The 19,145-nt window shown below is 35.9% G+C and overlaps 1 pseudogene; it reads left to right on the forward strand.

Moving 5' to 3' along the window:
- Positions 1-12,675: 12,675 nt before the first annotated feature.
- LOC140524080 (olfactory receptor 10J1-like) lies at positions 12,676-13,553 on the forward strand (annotated as a pseudogene).
- Positions 13,554-19,145: the final 5,592 nt, after the last annotated feature.

Here is a 19,145-nt window from a genome sequence, read left to right on the forward strand (position 1 = left end):
AGTGAGACATTCTTCTAACTTGAAAGAAGACTGGCCCAGAAACCAAGTGGATAGGACTAGATGATGGAGACAGAAGCAGCAACAGCTTCAGAAGCTTTCAAGCCAGAGATGGCAAGAGGACCTTTCAACTATTCAGAAAAAGACTACAGGGTACCCCTGAGCTAGCAATGGACACAGGAGCAGAATCTGTTTCACAACACCATTGTCTATACCCACTTCTGCATCATAATTCAAGGGCATACATTATATCTTTCAGTCAAGAGAGAGTTGAAGCCCTAAGGGGCAATGTAACTTTCAATCCTTAAACATCAGGGATCCTGAGGAACAATACTGTTTCTGGTTCCAAGGAGGAAGAGCCCTAAGTAGAAATATCAATTGCAATTTCAAAGGATCAGTGGCCTTACCTAGGTAAGGACCATATTGCAGACCAAGATAGCAGTAACCACACCTCTCTTTGGATAACAACATCTTGGAAGTACTCAGAACTTCCAAACTCCCAGAACTAGCACTGAAAACAGAGCAAAAGAGGCTAAAGTTAAAGACTGAGCCCTTGCTCCTCACACAAGGAACAGAATCCAACATTAACATAAAATTCAAAATTAAGACATAGGGTGGGGAAATTAGTAAAGGACAACAACTGGAAGAAACTGATCATAAAAAGTTATTATGGTTGATAGGGAAGATCAACAGACAAACTCAGAAGAAGATATTGAAGTAAAACATCTACAAGCAAAGTCTCAAAGGAAGAAAAAATGTGAATTGTACATAAGCCTATCAACAACTCCTGGAATTGTTGGAAAAAAATTCAAAATTTTTGAGTGGAAAATGAGTAAAAAACTTAGAACAAAGGGAAAAAATTATGGAAAAACAATTAACAGCTTGGTAAGAGGAACAAAAAAAATCTAAAGAAAATAACACCTCAAAAACAGAATTGGCCAAATGAAAAAAGCAGTATAAAAAGCAGAATTGATCAAATCAAAAAGGAGGAACAAAGAAGAAAATAACTCCTTAAAAATTAGAATAAGGCAATTGGCAACTAATGACTCCACTAGACATTAAGAAACAATAAAATAAAATCAAAATAATAAAAAAAGAAGAAAGTGTGAAATATATTATTGGAAAAACAACTGATCTGAAAAATAGATTGAGGATGGATAATTTAAGAAATTTTGTATTACCTGAAAGCCATGATCAAAGAAAGAGCCTAGACATCAGATTTCAATAAATTATCAAGGAAAACTTTCCTGATATCCTAGAACCAGAGGTAAAATAGAAATGGAAAAAATCCAATCACCACCTGAAAGAGATCCTCAAATCAAAACTCCCACAATTAATATAGGGAAATTGCAGAACTCCCAGGTCAAAAATAAAATATTTCAAGCAGTTAGAAAGCAACCATTCTAAAGTCACAATCAAGATCACTCCAGATCTAATAGTTGGCACAATAAAGGATCAGAGGTCTTGGAATATAATATTCCAGATGGGAAAAGAGCTGAGATTACCACTAAGAAAAACCCATGCAACAGAACTGAGTATAATCCTTCAAGGGAAAAGAATGGTTATTTAATGAATTACAAAGCTTTCAAGATTTCCTATGGAAAAGAAGAGACCTAAATAGAAAATTTGACTTTGAAATACAAGACTCAAGAGAAACATTAAAAGGTAAACATGAAAGAGAAATCACAAGAGACCTAGTAAGGTAAACCTTTATATTTTAGAAGATGATACATACATCTTCAAAAAACTTTATCATTATTAGGGCAGATGGAAGGATTCTACATAGAAAGAGGGTACAGGAGTGAGCTGATTATGTTGGGATGGTGTAAAAAAAATAGGTGTGAAAGAGGGATGCTCTTAGAGAAGGGGGAGGGAGGTGGAAAATGTAGAAAATTATCTCACAAAAGACACAAGGAAGAGCTTTTAACCATGAAGTGGAAAATAGTAGTGACAGGGGCAGCAATGCTTGAATTTCACTCACATCTGAACTGGTTTAAACAGGGGAATTGTACACACACACACACACACACACACACACAATTGGTAATAGAAATCTTACCCAGCACAGAAGTAGTGGGGCAAGGGGATTAAAGAAAGGAGGAGTGTTAAAAGTGTTAAAAGAGGTAAAAGAAGGCAGTGGTAAGAGGAAAAACAGCCCTTAGATGAGGGATAAGATAAAAAGAACCAGAAGATAAATTAGAAATAGAAAGAACCCACCAACCACCACATAAAAGAGTTCTCCAAAGGAAAAGAACTAGAAATAATATGGGATAAAGAGAAAAAAATAAAATGGAGGAAATACACAGTAATAGCAAGTGTGAATGTGAATGGGATGAATTCATCCATAAAACAGAAGTGGATACAAAAATGGATTAGAAAGCAGAATCTAAGAGTATATGGTTTACAAGAAACATACCTGAAACAGAGAGACAGAGTTGAAATAATGGGATGGAATAGAATCTATTATGCTGCAAGTGAAGTGAAAAAGTCAGATATAGCAATCATGATTTCAGACTAAACAAGATACAACTATTAGAACTACATCTTGCTAAAAGGAACCATAGAGAATGAAGTACTATCCATATTAAATATGTATTCACTAAATGACATAGCATTCAAATCCTTACCAGGGAAATTAAATTAATAATAGGCAAAAGTAGACAGTAAAACTATATTAGTGGGATGCCTGAATTTTCCCTTCTCAAAGACAGATAAATCTAATTTTAAAATAAACAATATGTCAAAGATATAAATAGAATCTTAGAAAATTTAAATATGATATCCTTCTGGAGAAAATTGAAGGGGAATAAAAAAGAATATGCCTTTTCCTCAGCTGTTATGTGTCACCTTCACAAAAGTTAACTATGTATTAGTGTATAAACCAAATTAGACTATTATGCAATAAAAATGGAATTCAATAAAGGGCCATGAAATAATAAATGAAAAGCTAATCAGAAACTAAATAATCTAATCCCAAAGAATGAGTGGTGGGTCGAAGAGCAAATCATTTAAAAAATCATTAATTTAATTAAAGAGAATGACAACAATAAGAAAACATTCCAAAATTTATAGGATGCAACCAAAGCAACACTAAGGGGAAAGTTTTGATCTCTGAATGCGCACATCAACAGAAGAAGGAAAAATCAGACCAAAGTACTGGGTATGCAACTAAAAAAAGAGAGAGGAAGAAAACAATTGAAAATTCTCAATTAAACACCAGAATTAAAATCCTGAATATTAAAGGAGAGATTAATAAAAGTTAAAGTTAAAAAATTGAACTAAGAAATAAAATTAGGTGCTGGTTTTATGAAAAAAAAACAGATAACCCTCCCAGTTAAATTTATTAAAAAATGAAAGGAAAAAGAAATTACCAGTATCAAATATGGAAAGGGTGAATGTATCACTAATGAGAATGAAAGGAGCTATTTTGCCTAATTATGTGCAAGTGAACCTGACAATCTAAGTGAAATGGATGAATATATACATATATATGTACATATGTGTTTATATACATATATGCATATATATGGGTATGTATGTGTGTGTATATATGTATATGTATATATATGTGTGTGTGTGTATACATACTTCCCAATCTAACAGAAGGGGAAATAGAATACTTAAATGATCCTATCTTAGAAAAAGAAATTGAATAAACCATCCATGAGTTACCTAAGGAAAAAATCCTCAGGATCAAATGAATTCCCAAATGAATTCCACCAAACATTTAAGGAATCTCAATACTCTATAAACTATTAGAAAAAAATGAGTAAAGAAGCAATACTACTAAATTCCTTATATGAACCAAATATGGTTTTGATACCTAACCCAGAGAGAGAGAGAGAGAGAAAACAGAGAAAGCAAACTGTAGACCAATTACCTTAAACCATATCAGTGGAAAAAATTTGATATAAAATACTAGCAAGGAGATTACAGCAGTATATCACAAAGATCTTACACTATGACCAGGTAGGATTTATACCAAGAATGCAGGGCTGGTTTGATATTAGAAAAACTATCAGCGTAATTGACCATATCAATGAGGAAAATAATGAAGGACTATGATTACATTAATAGATGAAGAAATAGCCTTTACCTATTCCTATTAAAAAATTCTAGAAGGCATAGGAAAGAATGGAGCCTTCCTTAACTTATAAGTATTGTGTATCTAAAACCAAGAGTAAGCATCATCTGTAATGATGATAAATTTGAAGTTTTCTCAATAAAATCAAGAGGGAAGCAAGAATGCCCATTAGCACCATTATTCAGTATTGTATTAGAAATACTAGCTATAGTAATAAGACAAGAAAAAGTAATTGAAACGATAAAAATAAGCAAGGAAGAGACAAAACTGTTACTCTTTGTAGATTATATGATGGTATATTTAGAGCACCCAAGAGAATCAACTAAAAAACTAGTTGAAACAATTAACAACTTCAGCCAAGTTGTTGCAAAAAATAAACCTACGTAAATCATCAGTATTTCTATATGCTACCAACAAAACACAGCAGGAAAAGATAGAAAGAGGAATTCCATTTAAAATAACTACAAACAATATAAAATATTTGGAAGTCTGCCTGGCAAGACAAACCCAAGACAAACACAATTACAAAATATTTTTTCACTCAAATAGAGACAGATCTAAACAACTGAAGAAATGATAATTTCTCATGTGTACACTGAGCCTATACTACCTGAATTAATTTACAGATTCAGTGCCATATCAATCAAACTTTCAAAAAACAGAGCTAGAAAAATAATAACAAAATTCATGTGGAAGAACAAATAGCGAAGAATATCAAGGGAATCAATAAAAGAAAAAGTGAAGGAGGGCAGTACCAGATGTCAAATTATATTACAAAGCAATAATCATGAAAACAGTCTTACACCAACTAAGAAATAAAATGCTGGATCAGTAAAATACATTAGGTACACAACATGTAGCAGTAAATGATAGTGGTGATCTAGTATTTGATAAACCCAAAGAGCCAAGTTTGGGGGACAAAAACTCACTATCTGACAAAAATTATGGAAAAATTGGAAAGTGCTTTGTCTGAAACTAGTCACAGACCAACATTTTATGCTGTCATACCAAGATAAGATCAAAATGGGTAGATGATTTTGACCTAAAGGGTGATATCAAGAGAAGAATGGGGCAAGTTGGAAAATTATACCTGTTAAATCTCTTGATAAAGAAAGAATTTATGACCAAACAAGAGAGACAGAGGATCATGGAAAAATAAAGCAGTTCATTTTTGTTACATTAGATTAAAAAGTTTTTGCATAAACCATATTGTCAAAATTAAGAGGAAAATTGGAAGTAAGAAAAAAATACAGCAAGTTTCTCTAATAAAGTCCTCATTTCTCAGATGTATGGGGAACTGAGCCAAATTTATAAAAATACAAGTCATTCCCCAATTGATAAATGATCTAATCATATGAATAGGCAGTTCATATGAAGAAATCAAAGCTATCTGTAGCCATATGAAAAAAATTCTCTAAATGACCATTTATTAGAGAAATACTATCTGCTTCCAGGGAAAGAACTGATGTCATCTGAATACATACCAAAACATACTATTTTTCACTTTCATTTATTTTTTCATTATTTTTTTGAGTGTTCTTGCACAAAATGAATAATATGGAAATGTTTTACAAGATCACACATGAATAACCTGTATCAGATTATTTACGGTCTCAAGGAAGGATAGAATTTGGAGCTCCAGATGTAAAAATGTATCTTAAAAATTGTTTTTACATGTAATTGGGGAAAGTAAAATATTACTTCAAACTTTAAAAACATTAATAAAAATATAACATTGAACTAAAGACAGAACTATAGGATAGAAAACTAGAGATTTTCCACCAAGCTGACCTTAATCCATTGCTCATTATTTTGGAGATTAGCAATTACACTGGCATCCCCCAGGTGTACTATCACATCTAGCTCACCCCTCCCTGTTTTGTTGACAAAGATTTCATGGGAAAGTTTTATAGTGGATGACTTACCATCACCTCAAACTTTTCAGTTTCAAAAGGAAGATTTCTATTCAGATTTGGGTTAGAAGAGATAATGTTTGGTGTGGATTAGGGATTGTTGATGGTGATTTGTCAGTGATATAAAATAATCAAAATGGAAAACCAGAGTTCCTTTGGATTATGAACAATTTGGAGGAAGGATACCAGTTTTCCAACTGGGTTGGTGGTCCAGTCATCTATACCAATATCTATGTCTATATATCTATATCTAAATCTGAATCAATATTGATATCAATATATATATATATATATCACATATGGTTATATACCAGACATTATCATGATGGTTTTATGATTATCAAAAGTTCCAGTAGAAGGGGCAGAGCCAAGATGGTGAGTAAAAGCAGTCACTTTCTAGAGCTCTCTCTCCAAGCCCAGCCAAATTCTTGTAAAAAATGAATCTAAACAAATTCTGGAGCTTTAGAACCCACAGAATGGTGGTGTGAAGCAAATCTCCAGTCCAAGACAGCCCGGAAGATCAACAGGAAGCATCTATCGTGCAGGGATGGGAGCAGAACACAACCTACTATGGGGTGCCAGCACAGGTGGAACTCGAGCAGGCCTCAGTAGGGACTGAATCTCTTGAACCTGTGGTGGTTTCCAGACTTCATGATCACAAAACACCGAGGACAAATTGGAAGGTCAGTGGAAAAAACTGTGGGACTTGTGTGGGAGAGCAGAGTGGTCTGACCCCAACTCCAAGATGGCAGAAGGGGTGGAGAAGACTGTGGCAGCTACAGCAGCAGCAGAGGCAGGAGCTGTTTCTGGAGCTCTAGGCCCACAGATTGTGGGGGGATCAAGTGAGTGATGGTACATCACCCCCACCCCCTTTGGAAGTAGAGAACTACCTTGACAAAGAGCTCAAAAGTCAAGCAAATGGCTGGGGAAATGAGCAAAACCTAGAAAAAGAATCAAAGTATGGAATCTTACTTTGGCAACAAGGAAGGACAAAATATACAAACAGAGGATTGCAAAGTCAAAGCTCCTACATCCAAAGCCTACAAGAAAAATATGAATTGTTTTCAGGTCATGGAAGAGCTCAAAAAGGATTTTGAAGATCAAGAAAGAGAAGTGGAGCAAAAACTGGGAAGAGAAATGAGAGTGATGCAAGAAAATCATGAAAAACAAGTCAACTGCTTGCTAAAGGGGACCCAAAAATGTTGACTAAAATAGCACCTTAAAAATAGAATAACTCAAATGGCAAAAGAAATCCAAAAAGCCAATGAGGAGAAGAATGCTTTAAAAAGCAGAATTGGTCAGATGGAAAAGGAGGTCCAAAAGTGTACTGAAGAAAATAATTCCTTAAAAATTAAAATGGAGCTAATGACTTCATGAAAAATCAAGAAATTGTTAAACAAAGTAAAAGGAATGAAAAAACAGCAGACAACATGAAATATCTCATTGATAAGACAATTGATCTGGAAAATAGATCCAATAGAAACAATTTAAAAATTATTGGGATATCTTAAAGTCATGATCAACAAAAGAGTCTAGACATCATCTTTCAAGAAAATATCAAGGAAAATAGCCCTGATATTCTAGAACCAGACGATAAAATAGATATTGAAAGAATCCAGTGATCACATACTGAGAGAGATCCTGAATGGAAAACTCCTAAGAATATTATATTCAAATTTCAAAGCTCCCAGAGGGAGAAAATATTGCAAGTGATCAGAAAGAAGCAATTTGAGTATTGTGGAAACACAATCAGGATAACACAAGCTATAGTAGCTTCTACATTAGGGGATCAATGGACTTGGAATATGATATTCCAGAAATCAAAGGAACTAGGATTAAAGCCAAGAATCACCTACCCAGCAAAATTGAGTATAATCCTTTGGGAAAAAAATTGTCATTCAATGAAATAGAGAATTTTCAAGCATTCTTGATGAAAAGACCAAAGCTGAATGGAAAATTTGATTTTCAAACAGAAGAATCAAGAGAAGAATGAAAAGGTAAACAGGAAATAGAAATCATCAGGGACTTACTAAAGTTGAACTGTTTACATTCCTACATAGAAGGATCATATTTGTAACTCTTGCGACTTTTCTCAGTATTAAGGTAGTTGGTAACATTATACACATACAGGGTGAGTTGAATATGAAGGGATAATAACTAAAAAAATAAAATTAGAGGTGAGAGAGGAATATATTGGGAGAAGCAGAAAGGGAGAAACAGGAAGGGATAAATTCTCTCACATTAAAGAGGCAAGGAAAATCTTTTTCAATGGAGGGGGAAAAGGGAGATGAGAGAAAGAGTAAACCCTTACTCACATTGCATTTGGCTTAAGGAGGGAATAACCTGCACGCTCAATTTGGTATGAAAATCTATCTTACATTCAGAAAAGTAGTGGGGGGAGATAATAAGAGGTGGAAGGATAATAGAAAGAAGGAAAAATGGGAGGAGGGGGTAATTAGAAGTAAATACTTTTGAGTAGGGCCAAGGTCAAAAGAGAGAATAGAATTAATGGGGGGCAGGATAGGATGGAGGGAAATATAGTCTTCACTACATGACTGTTATGGAAGTGTTTTGCATGATTACACATGTATAACCTATATTGAATTGCTTGGCTTCTCAGTGGGAATGGATGAGGAAGGAAGAGGGGAAAGAAGTTCGAACTCAAAGTTTTAAAAACAAATGTTAAAAATTGTTTTTACGTGCTATTAGGAAATAAGACATACAGGCACTGGGGTATAGAAATCAGTCTTGCCCTACAAGAAAATAGAGGGGAAGGGCATAACAAAAGGGAGGCGTGTGATAGAAGGGAGAGCAGATTGTGGGTAGAGGTAATGAGAAACCATGATGTCTTAGGGTGGGTGGTAGGGAGAGATGGGGAGAAAATGTGGAACTCAAAATCTTGTACAAGTGAATGTTGAAAATTAAAGATAAATAAACTAATTAATTTTTTAAAAAAAAGTTCCAGTCAACTAAATATAGGAGTTGACTTGCCCAGTTATCCACTTGCAATTGCAAAGTATAACAGCATGCACCCTGGCATACACAGGAGGGTCTGCTGCACACATTCTTAGACCTGCTTTTCTAAGGACAGCAATCTTAAAAGGGGGAAACAATCTTACTTTAATTAAGCACACTTAGTTTAGGGGAAAAAAATCAGCACTCAACTTCAGAGAAAATACAAACAGAAATTACAAGCAGAAATTACAAACAGAAAGACCAATAGATAGGACTTCCAACTGTCTGACCACAGACAGTACATACCTCATGACCAGAGAGAGAAGCACTGACATCTCGATTTTCAAAGTGTGTTTGTGGGAGGGCTCCTTAAAGGCTACCCAGTCTCTTCTGGACTAATCACACAAACACTCTCCCAATGATTTGAACTCCAAAGCAAACCTGACCCAAGAGTATATAAACACTTTTCAGAGTCTGAGGGCATGACTCAGTGCCTCATCAGCAACAAAACATGTAGGCCTTCAGACAAAACAAGCCTCCCCTAATCAGGTTGCCTTTACTTGCCCCACTTGTGGCCTATTAATGGGGGGCAAAAATTTTTAACTCCCATTACTCACTGTTGAAATATATCCAGATATCTGGCATATAAGAGGTCTCGTATGTGTAGTATAGAAGCCCATCTGAAACTATTTCTTTCCTGGAGACAAAGGCAGAGTTGAGTTGTAGGATGATTAGCTAATAAGTCATAGGATTTAAAGGTTGAAAATAACCATAGCCTCCTTGAAAAGGGAAGGTAAAAAGGTTTTCAGTGTGCAAAATGAATTAAGAATAAGATAGGCAGTTTAGTTCTGCTCCCAAGAGAAATATTAAACATAAAAGACATACAGTGAGAATCTGTTATCCTATTAGTGATATGGACTTCTGACTACATCTTGCAATGACTAATTCACTCACATACAGCAGGCTGCTAGTATACTACATATACAGCAGGGTTGTAGGCAAAGGCAGGATAGATACAGTACAAGCACTCTCTGGTCCATTTACCAGGTTGTCTCTTTTGATCCCCAGGTTGTTGCTGATTTTAAACCATTAAGTTCAAGTTTCTAGTGCTTAAATTTTTTTTCTGAAGCAGTGATTTGGGCTTTATTTTCATAAAAATACCCACATTGTTGTATCAAGATTCTTTTTTTGATCATAATTCTCAGTTAGTCCAATTATTTTTATATTTTCTCCTCGATCTATTCTCCAAATATGTTGTTTTTCTTGTAAGATGTTTCACTTTCTCTTCTTTTTTTAATTTTTCATAGTCCAGTTAATTATTTCTTGATCCCTTATAATTTCACTGGCTTCACTTTGCCCAATTCTAATTTTCAAGATGGCATTTTCTCCCTTAAGTTTCTGGATTTCCTTTTCTAATGGGTTGACTTTCTTTTCATAACCTTCTTGTTTTTCTTGAATTATTCTTATTTTTTCTTTAGTTTTTCCTTCATCTCTGTCATTTAGTTTTTAAACTCTTTTTAAAGATCTTCTAAGAATTCTTTTTGGGCAAGTGATCATTTAACATCATTCTTTGGGGGTCTCTTTACTTTAATATCCTTCTCTGAAGATAATCTCTAGTTATCTCTATTCCCATAACGACTTTCTGTTGTTGGATTCTGTCTCTTTGCCTGAGCATTTTTTTTTTGTGGTGATAGATTAATTTTTGTATTCACCTCTAGCCCTGGGATATGGGAAATGATGTCTCTTGACCCACATCTTCAGTTCTGTCCTCTTTTCTGGAACCAAAGTCAAATCTCCAACCTCCTGCAAGTGCCCACAGCCATGGACTTTCTACCCCACTGCTTCTGCACTCAACAGGTTTGTGCTGGATCCTTCTCGCCACCTCCCCTCTAGGCAGCACAGTTGGGTCTGGCATTCCTTATCAGCAGACGTTCTTTCAATCTTCCCCAGGCTCAAACACCGAACTCCCCTCACTATCCTGGGGGTAAAAGTTCCTGTGGCGGGGGCTGAGGCAGCCTCTCAAACCAACTAATGTAGGGGATTGGTGCTTGTTTTAGAGGCTTGTGGTTTACTGCTAAAATGGAATCTAGCCTGGATTTACTCTTCTCAGGGAGCAAACCTTGTCCTGGGATTTTTCTTCTGATATTCTCAAATTGTCCCTGGAAGACCCAGGTTGTGCCCCTATTATTATTTAACTCCACCCACACTTTGGTCCCCCTGCTATTTTAACTCTTTTGTGGGGGAAAATCTTGAGAGTCTGGAATTTTCTGACCTATTCTGCCATCTTCCCAGAATCTTCTGATTCTTTTTTCTAAAAATAAATAAATAAATCAGGCAGTGCTACCTACAGGTAAGTGGGCTATGAGGGTGGTAACCATCCTCTTTAGTTCCTGTTGTGCCAAATGAGCAGTAACAGACTAGTAGAATGCTACAGAGCTCTTTAATAAATCTGTCAACTGGATTTTCAGGACCTGGTAGTTTTTGATGAACCTCTTTAGGGAGGTTCATAAGCCTCAGAAATCAATGCAGGCTATTTATCATATTGGGAGCCTCATCTCAACCCTAATAGGACTATTTCCACTTTCAAGGAATTTAATCTGACTTTTTCAAACCCCACAGAAATTCAATTTCCTCTCTGATGAACTGATATTTTTCTAATCAAGTAAAAGTAATATTCCCAAAGATGGGTCAGAACTTCATGTACTAAGTGAGTATGGTTTTTTTTGATACCTTTTGAGTAGATTAAGGGCAAGTTGGACAATTTAGCTAGAACACAGAGTATGTGACAGTAGTAATGTATAATAGCCTATAAAATTAAAGGGCAAAAGTCCTTTAAATACCAGGCAAAGTACCTGACCCTAGTGATAATAGGAAGGCACTGAATTTATCAACTACAGACCTGTGTTTTAATAATATCAATTTGGGAGCAGATGTGTGGAAGATGAAGTGGAGAGGGGAAAGACAGGAAGCAAAGAGATAAATCAAAAAATTATTGAAATAGTTTAAGTGAGAAATGATCAGAACATGAACTAGGATAGAGACTATAAGAATATGCACAAAGGAATGGATGTAAGAGATGTTGTGAAGGTAGGATCATTAAGACTTGGCAACAGATTAGAAATAGAGAGATGAAAAAGAATGAAGACTTAAAGATGACTCCTAGATTGAGTTAGATAGTTTCTAAAGGCATTTCCAGCTCCAGGATGATACTGTCTCAATTTGGGAAAAAAGACAACAGGAGAAGCAAAAGCTATAGACTTGTAAAAGTTCCCCCCCGCCATGGAAAAACCCAAGTTCTGTTTGCATATGTGACCATGATGAGGAAAGAGTGGGACCAAGAAAAAATTTGACAAATTTTACTATTCACTTTCTCATCTTTTCATCTTCTAGACAAAAACACCCTGTGTCCATTACCCTTTCTTCACAGGATGCATTTTTGAATGTACCTCCCTTTTACTGGGACTACAATTCCAAATACAATTCACTTAGAGTTCAAATCACTATACTCATTCCCCAGCACAATTTTATAAAATTCCATGTAACTATAAATTTCTTCCTGGTTATGTTAAGGTAATTTTTTGATATGTGATTTTATTTCCCCAATTATACAAGGAGAAGCTTGGGATTCTTCCTATTTCCCTTAATACAAAGTTCTCTGCATAATAGGTGCTCTTTTTATTACATGGCTGACTGACTAAATAAATATTTCTTATTTTTTCATATCCAATGAAGAGAGAAAACTATTCAGAAGTTTGTGAGTTCATTTTTCAAGGAGCACCAAATTATACTTTTCCTGGCGTTCCTTGCTTTGCATATCTTAGCCCTTACAGGCAATGCCATTATCATGGTCATCATCAGTTTGAATTGTCACTTCCATACTCCCATTTACTTCTTCCTAGGTATACTGTCCATTTCTGAGACCTTGTACACATTGGTAATTGTCCCACATATGCTGGCCAGCGTCACTGGACTAAGTCAGCCCATCTCTTTAGTAGGTTGTGTTACTCAGATGTTTTCTTTATCATCTTAGATATCAAAAATTTCCTGCTCACAGCAATAGGATATGATCATTATGTGGCCATTTGCAACTGCCTTATTTACACAGTAATCATGGACAGGAAGATGTGCACCAAGCTAATATGTGGTGCATGTGATATTGGTCTAACTGTTGCAACAGTTCAGATTGTATCTACATTCAGGATGCCCTTCTGTGAAGCAAAAATACCCCATTATTTCTGTGATATCCTCATAGTAGTCAAACTCTCCAGTGTTGACACCACTATCCACAGTATCATCAGTTTTGTTATTAGTTCACTTATAGGTTTGGTCTTCTCCTAGGTCCCCATCATTTTCACCATCCTAAAGATTGCATATGCTGAGGGGGGGCATGTGCTTCTCATATCACTATGGTTATCATCTGTTATGGATGTTCTTCCATTACCTGCCTCAAGCCCAAGTCAGAAAATACCAGGGACCAGGATCAACTGATCTCAGTGACTTATACAGTTTTCACTCCACTGCTAAACCCTGCTGTATACACTCTGAGGGATAAGGAGGTTAAAGATAACCTGGAGCAGGCTATGAGAAGGCAATCCCTATCCTAGGATCACTGTGAGTTTGACACAAGATCAAAAGACGGTCTACTTGCCGTAAGCTAGAGAGTATCTTTTCTGACTGGCCCACTGCACTACTGCATGAATTTAAGCAATGTCAGTAGTGGTCTGTCAATGTCAATAGTGGGCTACTACTTGAGGATAATTATTCTGAAAGGTATAGTGAAAAGAGGAGAGGATTGGAGTCAGGGAATGTTAATTTGAATCTCAGATTAAATATTTACTTGCTTTGTGGTGATGGACAAGTCATTTGGCATCTAAACATCAATTTCCTAATTGATAAAATGAAGTAATAATGCTTGCATTATGTATCTTACACGGTTATTATGATAAAAACACTTTATGAACCTTAAAGTGATATAATTGATATTATGTTATCAATAACAACAATAATATTTACCTGAATTATATATAACATTTTCCAGGGAGATGAATACTTTTTTATAAGCTTATTATTAGTCAACATACTCCTGAATGTTTCGTCTGATGTTTTGTGTCCCCATGGCACTCGGTGTTCATGTCATGTGACTGTTCAAGGCTTATTCAGCCACTTCCTACAAACTGTGAGACTGAGAGCATTCTTATTTGGTGGATTGGTTATTATAAATTTAATACAAGCAATAACATGAGTAGTCAGCATATCTATTCCAGGACAGGTGAGAGGAAGAGATGGAAGGAGCTTAATACAGAACAAATAAGAGATACAGTAACATAGTTTGAACAAGACATAATCTGAAAAGCCTAATATAGGATTTGATAGCTATGAGGGAGCTGTTGAACTGAAATTTTCTTGAGGAAGGGATAGTGTCCTAAATTTAATGTTAAGCATATTTAACTTTGATCCTTCCTTGGCAGCTTGTATAGTGATCTGTAGAAAATAAAAAATGTTAAAAGAAAGTAGCCAATCAGTAAATGTTTAAATTGAGAAAATGAAGCACGTTTTTCATGACCCTTTCATGAACTACACACACACACACATACACACACACAAACACACACACCTCTAGGTCTGAAAGATAAAAGGTTTAGAATAAGTTGGGTTGTAAGGCTGGGAGATTTATTTTTTCTTCTTTAAAAACATGTTTTTAGACCTGGAGGTAAACCAATTGAATGAGAGGGAGGGAAAGAGTGAGAGAGAGAAGGAAAGAAAGAGAGGAGGAAGGAAGGAGGGAGAGGGAGAAGAAAAAAGGAAGAGGAAAGAGGGAGAGAGAGAAAAGGAAAAGGGAGAGGAAAAGATGGAAAGACACAGAAACAGAGAAGGAAAAACATTATGCTCTTCAGTAGTTATTCTAGTTTTGAATGGGAAACTTTCTGTGAGAGTTGGCACAGCTTCAGCATAGAGAAGGCCTGAGTATCAGTTCTACTTTTAACATACATTGGTTGTTTGACCTTTGGGTCATAACATAAATTTTTAAGTTTCATGCCACTCTAAGACCATAAGTCAGAGCAGGTAGGACTCTACATTGGTAATGGAAGTTTTCCGATCCCAAGCTCTCTAGACCAAAGAAATTACAGATCTAATCCAAAACAATAAGAGCAGCAACAACAGCAAGAAAAAGAGCAAGGACTGGAAAAAGTGAGTAGACTGCTATTCCTCATCATTGTGGGAAGGAGAGGCAATAAGGAGAGGCCCTAAAGAAGTATTGAAAGGAACTAGTCACACATATGAATGTAGGAATTCTAAGAGAGTTCATTTAAAGACAGGTTTCAGGGGGAGGGAGGAGGGAACAGTTTATTTCCTCCATCAGAACACCTTGTGAGGACTTTATGTGTCTTTCTTGCCTGAGATCTCCCCTGCTTCCTGTCTGGGAGTAAGTTTCCATAGGAAAAAAGTCTATTCTTTCCTCTTCCTCTGTCTTCCCTAGCAGCAGAGCTCCATACACAGTCAAAGCACAGAGATCTCAGTTGTGCTTCAACCTCCACTCCCAAGGGACCTGAGAACAATCTCAGATGTCCCTGGTATGATATTCCTAGAAAAGGCTCATTGGATGAGGGACTCAAAGGATAGAAATATATGCTGGGGAATGAGGGATTTTATGTCTGACAGGAGAGGGAAGATTGAAAAGGAGAGGGCAGGGAAAGCGAAATGGGAGATAAATGAGACTGAGCTGGACATAGAAGAATTTATTTGAGTATAAAGCATCTGGATAGGCCAGAATGGTTGTGGTTCAGGGGTAAAATTTGTCCTTACCCTGTGTACTGAAAGTTTGACAGGCATGGAATTAGAAAAGCTTAATTTGATTTCTGGCTGTCATTCCTTCTCCATGGATCAGAGTCAACATGTGCAAAGTGATAGTTAAACCTAGGTGTTTCAAATGGATAGAGCACTGAGCCTGATAACAAGAAGACATGAATTCAAATTCAGACTCAGACACATATGAGCTGTGTGACTCTGGGTAAGTGACTTCACTTCTGTGTCACTCAGTTTCCTCCACTATAATACATGGGTGTAATTTTAGCGCCTACTTCATAGGAATGTTGTGAAGACAAGATGAGATAATATTTGTAAAGTACTTAGCTCAGTATCTGGCTCATACTAAGTACTTAAATACCGTTTCCTTCCTTCTTTTCCTTCTAGACCTAGATTCTATTATCCCAAGCTCACTGATAAGGTAAGAAAGAACGATGGTGGGATCAGGCATTACCCAAAAAACAGCATAGAATTCAATAACTGTTAGAGGTGGACTAGTTCTTAGTGAGCTTTTAAACCAGAGGGGAGCAATCAATACTTAACCTGTGTATAGATATTCTATCACTGCAACCATCAGTGGCAACAATAATAAGAGTACAGGTTGGGAGGATTAGAAAGTAAGGAGAAGGATGAAACTTTTCCCCACTTGCCTCTGCTCTCACCATTGACAGTTTCTAGGAAAAAACAGAATTGGTAGGGTTGATCACCAGTAGGTTCAATATCAATCAGTCAATGAACTTTTAAAACCAATGGGGATTTTGCAGCAAGTTTCTCTGATAAAGGATTCATTTCTCAAATATATAGAGAATTCATTTATATATTCCCCCCTTCCTTCCAGGGTTTTAATTTTATAGTGCTCCACAAACAATACAGATGAAATAAACTAAAACTACACCTTGTCCTTGACTCTTTTGAAGGGTCTACACAAAATGCAGATTCCCATTGATCAACAAACAAGTTGATGAGCAGACCTTGACAGACTTGCCTTGACCTTTCAGGAGGTCTGAGCTGAGGAGTAGACACATGGCATGGACTGATAAACAGATGTCAAAATATCTGTTTGACCCAACAATGGACCAAGCAGCATGTATTAAAAGCCTGGTATTCCTCATAAGGCATTGGTATCCAAATAATAGCAGTGACTAAATGGCAGAGGTAAATGGCCATATAAACCCCCTTTTGATGTTGGTATACAAGTCTTGTGATGGGATTCAGAGCTCAGGCCCTGAGAACAAACAGTTTTGTTTCCAGGGATAGGAATGTCTGGATTAATTATGCAATTATGTGGAGGGTAGAAAGTCAGTGTATCAATTGCAGTTGTGCTGCAGGTGCTAGGAGCAGCTAGATGGTTCAGTGAATAGTTTTGTGCCTGAAATCAGGAAGACCTGAATTTGAATGTGATCTCAGACACTTAGTAAGTGTGTAAGCCTAAGCAAGTCACTTAATGTCTATTTGCCTTAATTCAAAAGGAAATTACAAACCATTCTAGTATCTTTGCCAAGAAAAGCCCACAGACAGTCCACAGGGGTCATAAAGTGTTGAACATGACTGAAAGACTGAAGGACAGCAGGTGTCCAGGTATTTATGGTATTTGACAAGGATAAGAGGCTTATAGAATAGTTTGAGTGAAGATCATCTAGAGTGACCAGATGTTCTGTTACAAAGCAGTAAGGCTGAGTAGAATGTTGTCTTTTGTCATTTTTAAGAGGTATGATGTCACGCAATGTGACCACATTGATTTGCAACCTGTGAATCCTAAGAAATGTAGGGAACAATGGTAAACTGATGGAATTCATTCATTCAGTAATGATTTATTGAGTACCTTTTCCAGGTTCTAGCTATCAGGTATACAAAGATGAAGTGAAAAACTCTCTACCAGAAAAAAGTAACATTCAATTGGTGGGAAACAATATTATGAAGAAAAGTTCATGTAAAATATATATGAAGTAGGAATAACTCCCTTTATAAAGGGTTTCTTCCAATGCCCTATTATAGTGTGGAGGTAATCCTAAGTTCTTGAAAGGCTACCACAGTGGAGTGCAAGCTCTGACAAGTTCTATCAGGTTGAAAGTTTTCTAGCTTGACCCCAGAATCATACCAATTCCATTTTCTACGGACCAGTCTAGCTATGGAGAGGCACACCACCAGTAGGCTGTCTACCAAGTGATGAAATTTCTTTGACCATAGCAATCTGTGAAACAAAGAAAAATTTTAAATAGCTCTCAGTCCTGTTCAGCCCCTTTTTACTTCTACAGTGATAGTGACAGAATAGTAGTGAAGACAGAAGCATCACAAAATTTTCAGACAGTCAACAGACTTCAATTTGACTTGGTTTTCTATATATTAATTCCCTACACAATAAATAATGTAGTGGACAGATTGCTACAGAATCTGAATTACATCAATATTGACATTTTGGCTAGAAATATAAATATCTGGTCATCATATATTGCAGTATAAGTACTTGCAAAAAGACCAGCATAATGGAGGTGTGAACTGATTCAACCATTTTGTAGAGAAATCTGGAATTATGCCTAAAGGGCTATAAAACCACGCATACCCTTTGACCAAACAATGCCACTACTAGGACTGGATCCCAAAGAAATTTTAAAAAAGGAAAAGGACCAATATGTATAAAAATATTTATGTAATTAAGGAGAAATAAAATACTAAATTAATACTTTTAAAAAGACTACCAGGAAAACAGTTGTAGTTTCTGCACCAACATTTGCTGAGGACAAAGTGACAGAGAAATTTTGTGAAGGATCTAATAAGATTCTCCAAATCAAATGAACATATACTCTGCTATTTGGTGACATCAATACAAAGAGGGAAAAGTGATGGTTGGAAGAAATATATCAGAAAGTATGGTTCAGTAGAAAGAATTTTCTTGTGGATTATGCCTCATGCCTCTAAATCACAAACATTATTTTTATTAAAAGTTCTGATAGGTGCTTGACAGAGTTCCACATAATATCACAACACAAAGTATGAAATTGATTGCATTTTGACAGGCAGGAAAAGACATAGTGAAGATGTAGGAGTTATTCCTAAGTCAACACATAGTCATATCCATCCATAATTTATACTAAATAAGAAAAAAAGAGTAGTAATGACAAAAATATGGAGTATAATTAAGATATTATCTTGAATCATTAAAATATGCCGTTGAAAGCTTAAAATTTGGAATTAAACAACAGAAATGTAGGGGACAATTATAACAATTTAATCCAGTAATTAAACCAAGGTAAACTAATTATTGCAACAAGGAAACCAAAGAAAATGTCTTAATGTGGAAACATTTAGCTTACTTGACAAACAGAGAGAGATGGCTGCCAATAGCAGCAGAAGTTTAGAACATAAATTTGTCTGTAAAAACCTAATGAAAGAGG

This window comes from Notamacropus eugenii, chromosome 2 (assembly GCF_028372415.1).
Source record: "Notamacropus eugenii isolate mMacEug1 chromosome 2, mMacEug1.pri_v2, whole genome shotgun sequence".
Lineage (NCBI taxonomy): Eukaryota > Metazoa > Chordata > Mammalia > Diprotodontia > Macropodidae > Notamacropus > Notamacropus eugenii.